The 15,104-nt window shown below is 34.4% G+C and overlaps 1 pseudogene; it reads left to right on the top strand.

Annotated features, from left to right (window-relative positions):
* The first annotated feature begins 11,228 nt into the window (after nucleotides 1–11,228).
* Nucleotides 11,229–11,750, top strand: LOC122690407 (annotated as a pseudogene).
* The last annotated feature ends 3,354 nt before the right edge of the window (nucleotides 11,751–15,104 follow it).

Raw genomic sequence — 15,104 nt, 5'->3', positions numbered from 1 at the left:
GGTAAATATTTTTAAGGGCCTACTGCTTTTTACCTCTATTCTCTCTGCCTAGTTTTTTTTTTTTTTTTTTGGGGGGGGTGGGGGCTACTGAGGTTTACAGTTTATGTGGATGTAGTTTTGTCCTTGAAGTTCATAAACCTCAGACTGTGTTAATGTTAAAAATGATTCTGTTACTCAGCATAAAGAACTTTGCAGAGGAACCAGAGTTTACAGTACTGGTTTCCTCAAGGCCAATACAGAATATCTTCCAGTTCTTAAAAGGTAAAGAGTTTGTAGGACTGAATTGGATACTTATAAAACTATTTTACATAAATCCAGGAGACATATAGTATTGTCAAATTATAAAGTGGATAACTTTAGTAGGAAGGAAGTCCCCCAGGATATAGAAGAGTCCGGAGTTTTGTACCCAACACTGAGTCACTGAGAAAACAGTAAAGAAGGAGCTTATGCTAAATGATGGATGCTCTTCAAATACAGTTTATTCAAATGTTCCTCAAAGTGTTGCCCACAGACTAGTCAAATCAGAATAAGTTTCAGAATCACTTGCTAAAGTCCCATCCCAAGCTATCTTGTTAAAGTTTTAAAGTTCTCTTATGTTTGTAAAGCTAAAAGGATGTGTCCACTTTTGAGAGAACATTAAAAATGCTAATCTCTGAGGGACAATTCCAACTTGGATAATCTCTGTGGTAATAGTGAAATAGGTATAGGAGAAATGGTGATGAACTATCATTAAATCAATAGTGAGACAAAACTGTATGTGTCATGCAATCACAATGACAATGTGGACAGGAGAGATGAAGTGGAATACATTCAGTGATAGGAACACTAGGATATTTTCAGTCACAGAAAAGGCAACTGTTAGACAAAATGATGAAAAATGATAGCAAAAGTTGAGAAATAACAGGGAACATAATTACTTCAGAGTTCAGAATCATACTGGATTTCAGAATAACTCCATCTTCTGGCCAAGCCACTACTTATCCAAAGTATGAGGCACCTGGAGGAGCAAGAATAGTGTGTGTGATGTATGCATTTCTATGAAGCAATAATTTAATTTGGATCAATGGGTTTTTAGCATTTGGAAGATTTTCAATTCATATTCATAAAATTCATCTACAAGTGTATGGTGGAACTTGTTGTAATTCTTATTGTGTGTCTGTATTACCATGCTCTCACAGGTATAACATCCACTACTGTCTTTCTCATAACAAAACTCGGCCCCATTAGTTAAGGGCAGTTAACCATGAAGACAAATTTAAGAAATCTCTTTAAAAGGATAGTATAAATGATAATGGTACTCACAGGAAAATGAGTAAATCTCATAGGATGCATCCCTTTCCAATATCAATGTCTTCTTTATTTTCTGTCAACTTTCTAGGTAGAGCAAGATGCTATAAAATTTACAATTGAAATACTTTATCATGCTAATATAATCAGTCCATTTATTTTGCTAACAAACTTGGGAAATCATCAAATATGCAAATTATGTAGAACTCAGCAAAATTCCCACCTTCCTTGCCAATAATCTGCATGCAAAATCGTTCAGTGTATTTTTACAGATTATCTATATTTACCTATAAATAATCTAAAAAATAAAATTTAGCTAATTTTTGTTCATGTCAATAATCTTTCATTTCCATGATCTTACTTTCAGTTTCACAACTCTTAACGATACATTTGTCATTATTTCTTTCTTTTTTTTTTTCTCCCAAATGGGTCAATATAAACACATTAGAAAATTTTAAGTATATAGTTTTATGTTTAATATTTCCAGCTTGAAAAATTGCTTCATAAAATTGCTTTATTGTTTTTGTCAAACAGACAAATATAGATGGATGGAAAACTCATTTTAATTTTTGTTTAAGGTACAATAAAAATACTACCACACATATTTGCATGTTACTGGAAGCTTTATTTATAGTAGCTTTTATTACTTACCTAGGATGATTTGTATACTTGCATATTTTAAGACAACAAAGTATGGGAAAACATTTGCTTAGGGCTCCAATGTGAACCACTGAAAATTCTATGAAATTCATCTAGTAATATGTATTAAAAAAATAATGAACTAACTTACAAATCTGATAACTGTGGGACATATAGATTCTTAAACATTTTTCTCATGCGATTGGTAAGGATGAAGCAGATATTTCAGGTTTCAACTTTCTAGATATTTAGACTCTGAGATGAAAAAGAAATATACTATACCCTAGACATGCTGGATAAATTGCATTGCTCAAATATGTTTGCATATAACTGATTTGGACAAGTGAGAAAGTTAATTTTTCACATTTACTTGACATTTCCAATGTAATTAGATAATTTTTCTTGGTATAAATATGCTTCAATTTTAACTGCATTGTACATAATAATTTTTGAAGAAAAGATCTAATGTTATCATTAAAAAATTAGAAGAAAATAAAAATTGGTACACTTCCCCATCAAACCTCCAGGTGATAACACAGATTATGGGTCCCAGGACCCTTCTGGCAAAGAACTCTTCCACAGGAAGGGCTGGTGAATCATAAAGCTGAAGCCAAGTCTGAGTCCTAAGTCTCAGAGTTGCAAACAAAGGACGAACACCAAACCAATAAATCTGATTTATGCAGGGGACTTTCAAGACAGCTGAGGAGTAAGATGGGAAGAGCCTCCCCATATATACATCAAAAATACATCTGCATGTGGAACAACTCCTACAGAACACCTTCTGAATGCTGGCAGGAGACTTTAGACTTCCAAAACGACAAGCCAATTCCCTCAGAATGAGGTAGGGCAAAAGATGAAGATAAAAAAAAGAGAGAGAGAGAAAAAAAAGATATGTGAATGGAAATGTGTGCCCCAGGAGGGAGACATGAAGGCCGAAATGTCTCTGCACACTCTCAGAAAGATTGCATGAGAGCTATATCAATTCAACAAAATAACCCAGAACTTCAAGTTCCATATTTAATTACAGACTAAACAAATCACTAATTCATATCTTCATGAATTGCAATAAAAATATAAAATTTTCAGTTCTGTTTTAGGTGTGTGATGATGAAGAAAATTAAACTCTGATCATTATTATTAATTGTGGCTTAGGACTTTAACATTTCCAAGATTATTGGCCACATGGAAGTGAGAGGTGAGAGGAAAGCTCAAAGATATTACCATCTCTTCTAAATAATATCTGAAGAGTAACTGAAAAAAGATGGTTATTACCAATTTGCCACCAAAGAAGAAAGTAATTCTGTCTACACAAATCTGTATTTGGTTTTTCTTTCAATTAAAACACTTGTACTTCAACTTAAGATAATATGAAGTCTGAACATTCAGAACAGTTCTTTCTATCAATGAATTTGTAAGCCACTCTCAGGATTATCCAATAAAATGTATCTTTTCTGCTGACATAAAAAAAATGTTATCCTGGAGAATTTAATTACATCTTAGATCATAATAAGCCTCAAGTTTATGACCTGACATAAAACAGTGGCCATGAGTGTAAGTATAGCATGTTCAAAGTTACTTTTTATATCTTCTTTGGTACCAAGTTAATCAAGAAATATTAAATAAGTGGATGAATAGTTACTAAGTCCCATCTATCCATCAGTCAGTTCCAGTAGTTCTCAAATTTTATCGCTGGACCATTTCAACTGGACAAAAGGGTATATCTACACAGTTCTTATGTTATCACTCTATTTCTTTAATAACATAAAATTTACCACTTTAATCATTTTTAGGTATACAGTTCAGTGGCATTAAGTCCATTTACATTGTTCTACAGTCATGACCACCTACCATCTCCAGAAATTTTCATCACTCACAAATTTACACTCTGTACCCATAAAAATCCTCACCTTTTCACCTCTATCTGGCCCTTGGTAACCACCATTCTATTTCCTGTTTCTATGAGTTTGAATATTCTAAATATCCCATATAATTTGAATGGAACAATATTTAACATTTGCATTTTATTTATGTCACTTAGCATACCAATAAGCTTCAAACTTCATCTGTGTTGTAGCATATACATATACACATACATATATATATCCATTCATTTTTGAGGCCAAAAAATATTCCTTTCCATGTATATACCAGATTTAGTTTGTCTATTCATTTGTTGATGGACACTGTTTCTACATTTTGACTATTGTGAATAGTAATGTCATGAATATTGTTGTACAGATATCTATTCTCATGCTTGCTTTCATTTTTTTTTGAAAATTCCTTCTATGCATATTTTTAAGAGTTTTAATCATAAATGGGTGATGAATTTTGTCAAAGGCATTTTCTGCATCTATTGAGATTATCATATGATTTTTATCTTTCAATTTGTTAATATGGTATATCACATTGATTGATCTGTGTATATTGAAGAATCCTTGCATCCCTGGAATAAAGCAAAGTTGATCATGGTGCATACGCTTTTAAATGTGTTGTTGAATTACATTTGCTAGAAATGTGTTGAGGATTTTTGCATTTATGTTCATCAGTGATAATGGACTGAGGTTTTCTTTTTGTGTGTTGTTTTTGTCTGATTTTGGTATCAGGATGATGGTGACCTCATAGAATGAGTTTGGAAGTGTTCTTTCCTCTGCAATTTTTTGAAATACTTGTAGGATAAGTATTAGCTCTTCTGTAAATGGTTGATAGAATTCACCTGTGAATTCTTCGGCACTCAGCTTTCTTCACAGTCCAACTCTCACATCCATACATGACCACTGGAAAAACCATAGCTTTGACTAGACGGACCTTTGTTAGCAAAGCAATGTCTCTGCTTTTTAATATGCTATCTAGGTTGGTCATAGCTTTCCTTCCAAGGAGTAAGCGTCTTTTAATTTCATGGCTGCAATCACCATCTGCAGTGATTTTAGAGCCCAAAAAATTAAAGTCTGACACTGTTTCCACAGTTTCCCCATCTATTTGCCATGAAGTGATGGGACCAGATGCCATGATCTTAGTTTTCTGAATGCTGAGCTTTAAGCCAACTTTTTCAGTCTCCTCTTTCACTTTCATCAAGAGGGTTTTTTTTGTTCCTCTTCATTTTCTGCCAAAAAGTTGATGTCATCTGCATATCTGAGGTTATTGATATGTCTCCTGGCAATCTTGATTCCAGCTTGTGCTTCTTCCAGCCCAGTGTTTCTCATGATGTACTTTATTATTCAGCAATAAAAGTCAGTGAAATACTTCTACGTGCTACAATTCATATGAACCTTACTTAAAAACAATATATTAAGGGGATGAAGCCAGCCACAAAAGTCCACACATAGTTATTCCATTTATATTGAATCCACAATAGGCAAATTCATAGAGACATAGAGCATTAATAGGTCCCTTAGGCTAGGGTTAAGTGGGGACAATTGCAGGAAGATAGTTAAAGTTTATAGTGTTCTTTGAGCAATATTGAAAATATTCCAAAATTGATTGTGATGATTGTTGCACAACTCTGTGAATATACTAAAAGTAATTAAATCATATACTTAAATTGTGTTATATGTGAATTATATCTTAATAAAACTGTTACCAAAACATCAAATTGAAGAATATAAAATCATATCAGAAAAAGTCAGAAAGTGCCATGTTTTTAGAAAGGAAGTAAATGCTATGAAAATATTCTGACAAAATTAATTTATGAATTTAATGCAGTTTCATTTAGAAGACAAATGTTTGGGGCTGGAATTTTTTTAATTGGCTAAAATAATTTAAATGATTATATAAAATAATAAATGTGTGACCATCAGAGGTCTGTTTAATTAAAGCTAAGATTTTTCCAGTAGTCATGTGCAGACTTCTTGGGCTTCCCTGATGGCTCAGATGGTAAAGAATTTGCCTCCAATGAAGAAGACCAGGGTTCGATCCCTGGATTAGGAATATCCCTTGAAGAAGGGAATGGCATCCCACTCAAATATTCTTGCCTGGAGAATTCCATGAACAGAGGATCCTGGCAGACTATAGTCCATGGGGTCACAAAGACTTGGACATGACTGAGTGACTAACACATTTTGGGGTTTCCCTGGTAGTTCAGCTGGTAAAGAATCCACCTGCCATGTAGGACCCCAGTTCGATTCCTGGGCTGGGAAGATCTCCTGGAGAAGGGATAGGCTACCCACTCCAGTATTCTTGGGCTTCTCTCATGGCTCAGACAGTAAAGGATCCGCCTGTAATGTGGGATACATGGGTTTGATCCTTGGATTGGGAAGATCCCCTGGAGGTGGACATGGCAACCCACTCCAGTATTGTTGCCTGGAGAATCCGCATGGACAGAGAAGCCTAGTGTGCTACAGTGCATGAGGTCACAAAGAGTTGGACATGACTGAGTAACTAAGCACACAGATGTGAGCATTGAATCATAAAGAAGGTTGAGCACTGAAGAATTGATTATTTTGAAGTGTGGTACTAGAGAAGACTTTTGAGAGTCCTTTGGACTGGAGATCAAACCAATCAATCCTAAGGAAGTAAAGACATCACTTTGTAAACAAAGGTCCATCTAGTCAAGGCTATGTTTTTTTTCCAGTTGTCATGTATGGATGTGAGAGTTGGACTATAAAAAAATTGAGCGCCGAAGAATTGATGCTTTTGAACTGTGGTGTTGGAGAAGACTCTTGAGAGTCCCTTGGACTGCAAGGAGATCCAACCAGTCCATCCTAAAGTAGATCAGCCCTGGGTGTTCATTGGAAGGACTGATGTTGAAGCTGACACTCCAATACATTGGCCACCTGATGCGAAGAACTGTTGGAAAAGACCCTGATGCTGGGAAAGATTGAGGGCATGAGGAGAAGGGGGCGACAAAGGATGAGATGGTTGGATGGCATCACAGACTCAATGAACAAGAGTTTCAGAAAACTCCAAGAGATAGTGAAGGACAGGGAAGCATAGCATGCTGCAGATTATGTGGTCACAATGAGTGAGACATGACTTAGCAACTGAACAAACATATCTAAAACAATAACGAAAAATGCAAATATTGAGGACAAACTTCACCAGCTATTAGAATGTATCATAAAGCCACTACCACCAAAATGGTATGTATTGTTTTAAAATTATACAAATAGTTTATTTAAATATAATAAAGGTATTTGATACATCAAACAAGGTTTATAGAAAGTGAAAGTTGTCATCCATTTATTTTATACCCTATTAAGTTTTCATTCAGGTGTGAAGATATCCAAAAGGACTTAATGAAACACAAAGACTTAAGATTGATTAACCCATTTACTCATTGTGAAAAAATATATTCTTGACATTCTTATGTCATTGAAAAGCAATTTAAAAACTCACATATGAGGATATTTTAATATAAAACAATTGGAGTGAATTAAAAAAAAAAAAAGAACCTCTAAAGACTTCCAATCTCTAGTCCTACATGTAAGGAACTTGGAAGTTGACACTCCACACTAACAAGTAAAAATTGAACAGACTGAAAAATAAACAACTCTTATTAGATCTAGAAGATTAGGAAGGACACAGGACAAATTGCTGTCTCCTAAACTGAAGAAACAGTCAAGTGAATAGAAGGAGTCACAGTTTCCCAGAGAAGAGACTCGTGAGCAGAAGCCAATTAGGGAACCGGTGTTGGAATAGTAAAAACTGTACAGTAGTTGATTAATTGGAATTCCACCCCTCTAACCATCCTGTCCCACCTAAGTGGGGAGAAAAACACAGAAAGACTATGAAGTTCATAGTCCAGAGGCATAGATTCATTAAAAGACTGTTAGCTAATTATAGTACTATAGTATGTTAGCCCCTCAACCACGACACACACCTTACCACCAAACTTCTGAAGTCTTATTTATAGCAGTTCCTCTTACCCAATTCATCATTTCCAGGCATTAAGAAAAAATTAAAACACATAAATGCAGACAAGGCAAAAAGCATAACTTGAACAGACAGAGCAAGCATCAGAACCAGATACAAAATGTGTAACATACACATAATGGGAATACAAGGAGAAGAAAAAAAAAGAGAGAGAAACAGAAAAATATTTGGACAATAATGACTAAGAATTTACCCTAAATTAATGTCAGACACAAAACCACAGATACAGAAAGCTCAGAGACCACCAAGAAGGATAAACACCAAAAGAAAACCTCAAAATCCTACACTGGGGTACACCAACAACAGTTTTCACAGTGACGATATGCATAAAAGCCTCAAACTCAAAGGCATACACTAACAAAAGTAGTTCAGTTCAGTTCAGTTCAGTCGCTCAGTCGTATCCAACTCTTTGCAACCCCATGAATCGCAGCACGCCAGGCCTCTCTGTCCATCACCAACTCTCTTAGGAAGAGATAATTTCATAATCATGTGCTTCCAAAAACATAAGAGAAAAACATTTATGTTACTTGTATATCATGGAAAAAGAAGAAAAAAAAACACAAATTCTTATAAAATACATAAAAAATAAATTCATGTAAATATACAATTTCATATATAATATCTGAAATACATATAATTTATTTCAGGTAGTTGTAAGTTTTATGAGGAAAAATAAAGTAAGGAGATAGAGAACATGTGGGAAATAGTGTTATTTGATAGAGGGAGGTCACAGAAATCCATTGGGTTATATGACATTTGAGCACAGACCTAAGTGAAATGAAATTGAGCCATATAGATGTCTTTAGGAAAAATGTTATAAATAAAAGAATCAGTGAGTGTAAAGGTCCCGTTTTTTGAACTTGATTGGTAATTGAAGGAAAAAGTATTCTGGGTATTAATGGCTGGAGTGGAGTGACTGAGACTAAAAAGCAATAGGAAATGAGATCAGAGAAGCAGCTGAAGGCCATATCTTTCTAGGGACTCGTAAGCAACTGTGAGGAATTACCTTTTATTCTGAAAGAAAGAATATCTTTAGAAGGTGACTGATTCATATTTGTAAAGGATAATTCTGGCTGTTCTATGGTGAATGGGCAAGTATGGATGCAGGGAGAAGATTTAGAGGCTATTAAAATTTAAGTGAGAGCTAATGGTGCCTTGGACCAGGTAGTATTTGGAGATGGTGAAAATGGTTAGATTATTACAAATATAGAACTGATTAATGGAACATTGTATATAAGGCAGAAAAAAAAATGGAAATACTGATCCCAAGGGTTTTGACCTGAGCAACTGGAAGAATGAAGTTGCCTTTTTCTGAGATATGTTACATTTATAAAGAAAAATGCTATAGTATATATAATGTCATGGTAGTTATATCTGAATATGGGATTAAAGATGATTTTTTATGTGCATGTCTATACTTTGAATTTGTATTCAACAAATGTATTTGTTTTCTATTGCAGCCATAACAAATTACCACAAATGTACTGTCTTAAAAGAACACAAATTATTATCTTATACTTCTGTGAATTCATAAATTTAACATGTGTCTCACTGAACTAAAATCAAGCTGCCAGCAAGGTTAAATTCCTTTCTTGGAGGTTCTAGGAGAGAATTCACTTCCAGCTTCTAAAGATCACCCACATGCCTTGGCTTGTGTCTTCTTTCCTTTATTTTCAAACCATTAATGTCAAATCTCTCTGACACATTGATACAAATCTCTCTTTGATCACAGCTGGGAAACATTCTCTTGTTTTTAGACTCTTTTGATTAGGTGGGCCCACCTCCATAACCTGGAATAATCTCCTTATCTCAATGTCCTTAATCTTAATCACACTTGTATAGTTCCTTTTACCAGGCAGGTGGAGTATTAACAAGTTCTGGGAATTAGGATATGGACATATTTGTTGTTGTTCAGTCCTTCAGTCATGTCCAACTCTTTGCAACTTCATGGACTACAGCACACCAGGCTTCCCTGTCCTTCACTATCTCCTAGAGTTTGCTCAATTCATCCATTGAGTTGGTGATGCCTTCATACCATCTCATCCCCTGTTGCCCCCTTTTCCTCCTGCCCTCAATCTTTCCCAGCATCAGGGTCTTTTCCAGTGAGTCAGTTCTTTGAATCAGATGGCCAAAGTATTTGAGCTTCAGCTTCTGCATCAGTCCTTCCAATGAATATTCAGGACTGATTTCCTTTAGGATTGACTGGTTTGATCTCCTTGTTGTCCAAGGGACTCTCAAGAGTCTTCTTAAACACTTTGAAAGTATCAGTTCTTTGACACTCAGCCTTCTTTATGGTCCAACTCTCACATCCATACATGACTACTAGAAAAACCAAAGCTTTAACTATATGGACCTTTGTCTGCAAAGTGATGTCTATGCTTTTTAATAAGTTTGTCATGGCTTTTTTGGGGGACTGTTATTCTTTTTGCTACAACAAATCGTCATTTGTGAAAGAAATATGTGCATAGATGATAGTTAAAATATTCTTATGCTCATAACCCATCAATAATCATTTTAGTCAAATTACCTTTAAACTTTGAACATGTATGCTATCTTTTATTTTTCCAATTAATATTATAGTATACACACATGTATTCCTTAAACATTGATTTGTTAGTATCAGGCTCTGTGTTTGACATTGGAGGTATAAACTATAACTTTATTTATATTATGTTATAAATATTTAGGTATGGTTTTCACAGCACACTATTGGTGTACCAAAATTTATTTAATATTACACTAATATTGGACCTCAGAATTATAATTACATTATAATTCACATATAAATTTATATTCATTTTTTTTCTGATTATCTACCCAAAACATTTTTCTAGAATAAGATAAACCTCAAGAAAGGACATAAGCATTTTAAAACATAAAATTTTAATATTACAAGAGGTTTTTGGTATATTTATTTGGCAATAAATGTAATCATGAGGGCATCAGAGGATGAGATCGTTGATGGCATCACTGATGTAATGGACAGGAACTTGGACAAACTTCGGGAGATGACGAGGGACAGGGAGGTCTGGCATGCTGCAATCCATGGGGTTGCAAAGAGTCAGACATGAGTGGGTGACTGAACAAAAAAATGTTATCATAGTAATACAGAGTACTAGGTATTTTATCTGTATATGTTGATACAAATATAGTGCTCATCATTCTGCAACCTTTCCTTTACAATTGGCAGTGTCCCTTAAATACCCCTCTAATCACAGTGCATATAAATATGAATAATTCAATAGAGTAGATACTCAATATTTAACTTAGTGATTATTATTATTATAATGAATATTTAATTTTTTAATTTGTTTTCTATTATACGCTATTGTTTTACATTGATCAATTGCTTTCCCCAGAGGTAATCCCAATTTAAATTTCCTTCATAGAAGTTCAGCTGTGCATGCAACAGTGTTGGCAGTGGCAGGTGGGAAATGGAAAACTACTTGGTCTCCATCTTTGGCACTAAGAAAGACAAAGTAAACTGTTCATTTTATTTCAAAATTAGAGTACATCCTCATGGAAAGAGATGAACTCAGTCATGCAATAAATTTACCAGACCACTCTCTGCTTGAACATGTACCATAACCTTCAAAGCTCTTCATTGCCTGGTGACAGTTTGTATTGTGCTATGAGTGATGTCAAAAGGTAAGCACATTATGATGAATTTTTTGAGGAGGTTTTTACAGAAACAGAAAAGTAGAACTAAGTTGAAGAGAAGAACATCTGTGATAAACTTGGAGATCACCAAATGTAAATGTGTATGTCAAGTTTCATCCAGAAGAAGATACAAAAAAGGCTGTGATTGACTTCAATAACTGTTGGTTTAACATACAGTGCATGCAGGCTGAGCTCTCCTCTGGGACAGAGAAACCTGCTACCACCAGTATGAAAAGGGAGTGTGTAGTGCAGGAGAAGGCTTTTGCAACTTCATGCATTTGAAGTCCATGTGGTAACACCATCACAAGAAACATAGATGGAGGTCAAGGTCTATGTGTGGGGACTAGAGTGCCTACAGAAGGTGGTGGAGAGACCATGAAAGATGTGGGCAGTTCTAAGCCATACCATTTTTACTCTATGTCTGCTAGAAAGTGTAGTTGATTGAACAAACTGGTTCATAATGGTAATTTTTTAAACAGCAACAACAAAATTAATAAAGATGGATTTCTGAATATAATTTTTAGTGGTATAGTAAAAAAAAAATAAACAATTCTCATCACAAGTTTTGAAGCTGACCATCTCATATAATGTTGGTTATCATTTTAATATTGATTTTTAAAGTTTAAAACAATATTGAAAATCTATTAATGGCATTTATATTTCTTTTACTAGTTATTTATTGTCTTCTTATATTTTTAACCACAAAATAACATTTTTAATATATCAGTAGGATTGTTTGGTTCTGGCCCCTAAAATGGAAAGGATTGAGCCTATATATTGGAAATGAATAGTGCTATCTGCCGAGTTGTAACTAGGAAAGGCAAAGACTAACAGACAGTTTATATTTGTAGTGCATAAAGACTATAAAATGAATAACTGTGAAATTAGGGATAGAATTAGATGAGGAGATTACAAAAGACAGGAACAAGCAGTTCAAAATGACTGAGGAATCGATCTCATGTATTAGAAATATAATAAATAAGCTTAGAAAAGTATACATGTTTCGATGCTGATTCATGTCAATGTATGACAAAACCCACTTCAATATTGTAAAGTAATTAGCCTCCAACTAATAAAAATAAATGAAAAAAAAATAAAAAATAAAAAAATAATAAAAAAATAAAAGAAAAAAGAAAAAAGAAAAAAAGAAAAGTATGTTGGAGCCATATATTATGGAGAACCATGGATTTCAGTTTGAAGAGTCTGTTTTGCTTTTGTTTCTCTGTAAGTAGAAAGAAACGTGTTAGAAACTCCATTAGAGCTGTGCTATAGTAAAATTAATCTCCCCACTCCTGAGTTAGTACAGAAAGATTCTGGAGTCAGGAAAGCAAATTGAATCTACTTGCTCACAAAAAGTAAAAACAAATCTGAAATGGTAGGAATACAAGACTTGTTAATTCAGCAACTGATCTGATGTGGGAAGAGGAGGGAGGAGTAACAAGAAAAGGTAAAAAAAAAAAAAAAGGTTATAAAAGTTGATGTGAGAGGAATACAGGTAAAGTCAATAGAATATATTATTGATTTTAACTGAAAACTTGCAGCAAAACAAAGTAGTTAAGAACAAAGGCCCTAGTGCTAGATTTTCCTCTTCAAATCCTGGCTCTACTATTTACCAGCTGTATGACCATTGGCAGTCATTGAAACTTTCTGTGCCTCAGTTTCCTTATCTATGAAATGGGAATGATGGTAAAAATATTACCTACTTCAAAAGGTTGTTCTCAGAATAATGCCTTATTTTATGTAAAATGCTTAGAACAATACCTGAAAATTTATCATTATTTACTAGTGTTAAAAAAAGCCCCACAAAATTCAATTAAGTAAATTTGAGATCTAATTGGTTTTATTCAATAATTCATACACTGGGCAGCTTCTCTTCTAGGAAATGGAAAAGAGTTCTGAGAACAAAATGGGAAATTTTTATAGGCAGAAGGAAAAGCTATTAACAAAATTTTTAAAAAGTGTACTTTTTTGTAAGACATCTTTTAGTGAGGGAAAGGAAAGCAAGGGATTTACCATGCAGAATACTTTTTCTTCCTCTGCGGGGTGGAGAGGCACAAGACAAATGACCTTACTGGTGCATGACAGAAAATTCCAGACTGGCCCATTAAGATTGTATTTAATCTGCAATTAGATCAAGTATTAAATCTAGTTTTGGTATCATGGGCTTTAGCACACATGATGCCATTGGAAGCCTGTGGTTTTCTTATAACACTATTTTTTTAAAGATGATATGTTAAGTTCTGGATTTGTTAAGTGTATTAATAATCTATCTAAGTATTGAGAGGACGTCCCTAGTAGCTCAACTGGTAAGGAATCTACCTGCAATGCAGGGGATCCCAGTTCGATTCCTAGGTTGGGAAGATCTGCTGGTGAAGGAATAGGCTACCCACTCCAGTATTCTGGCCTGGAGAATTCCATGGACTGTATAGTTCATGGGGTCACAAAAAGTTGGACACAAATGAGTGACTTTCACTTTCAAATACTGAGAAGCAGTGGAATCATCGTGAGGTCAATTTCATAGGTATAACTGAAACTCTCTGGGGGTAATAGAATAAACCTAAACAAAGAAAGAAAAAAAAAATGTAAAGAGGGACTAGGGTAAATTGGGAGAATATCTAAGATGTGGGGAACCATGGAAGAGGAGTCAGCTAAAGATACAGGAAAAGATCAGTAAGATTGGTAAAAGAACTAATAAGGTTGGTGAATGCTTAGAAAAACAAGACAAAAGTTTGACAGGAAATTATTGGTCAACAGTTTGAATGGCTTCAAAGAGTATGGACTTTTTTTACTTGATATTATGCAGGTTTTAAGAGTTTCTCTCCACGTGGAAGAATCTCCTCTGGAGACCTGAATTCAATCATTTTAAACTGGGTTCCCTTTTAAATGAATTCCACTGTGAAGACAGTTTTTTTTTTTTTTTTTTTTTTCTCTACTGAAGGTTATAAAGAGCAACTGATATGATCTGTATTTGCTTAGAAAAATGGGAAAGAAATTTCCCAAGTTCAAAGCCACCTTTGAATTATTTAGATTATTTTAAAAAAACAAAGTTGTGATGTACTTGCATTGAAAATGGCTCTCCAAGTTAAGAGACATTTCATGCCTCCTCTTGGTCCTAGGAAATAGATTGCCATTAGAATGTACTTAGAGAGTTACCAGAATAGATGACAGATGCAAACATAAAAGTTAAGGGGAAAGATTGAAATAAAACTTTTGCCAAAAGAATTCAATTAAAAGGTCAGTTCCTTCAGGTCTAACTTTCTGAAAGTCTCCTTCTGTAGTCTGGCATGAGCTTGGGAGTGGGTAAATTCAGGCAAGATACTTAGTGTAGGAAATTCTTAATATAAACAAGTTCATTAAAATTTCAGGGGCCTTTAACACCTCAGTAACAGTCTGCCCAAAGGGTAACATTTATTTTTTTGAACTGCCAACATCTTGCTTTTATGGGACACATTTATATGCTAAATTGCCTATTATGTTAAGCTGTAAGTTCCCATTTAGCAGCATCAGAAATAAGATCTGACTATAAATGTTTGTATTTTATTAGTGCAATGCCAGACTTCCTAATAGCTCAAAATTCTTAAAGGCTGAAATTCATTGCACCTCCTTCAGAAGGTGCTTGCCTAAAATAATTTGTTATAAGTACTATATTT

This window comes from Cervus elaphus, chromosome X (genome assembly GCF_910594005.1).
Source record: "Cervus elaphus chromosome X, mCerEla1.1, whole genome shotgun sequence".
NCBI classification, from domain to species: domain Eukaryota; kingdom Metazoa; phylum Chordata; class Mammalia; order Artiodactyla; family Cervidae; genus Cervus; species Cervus elaphus.
Note: the sequence above shows the minus strand (reverse complement) of the source record. Positions and strands in the feature narration are given on the sequence as shown.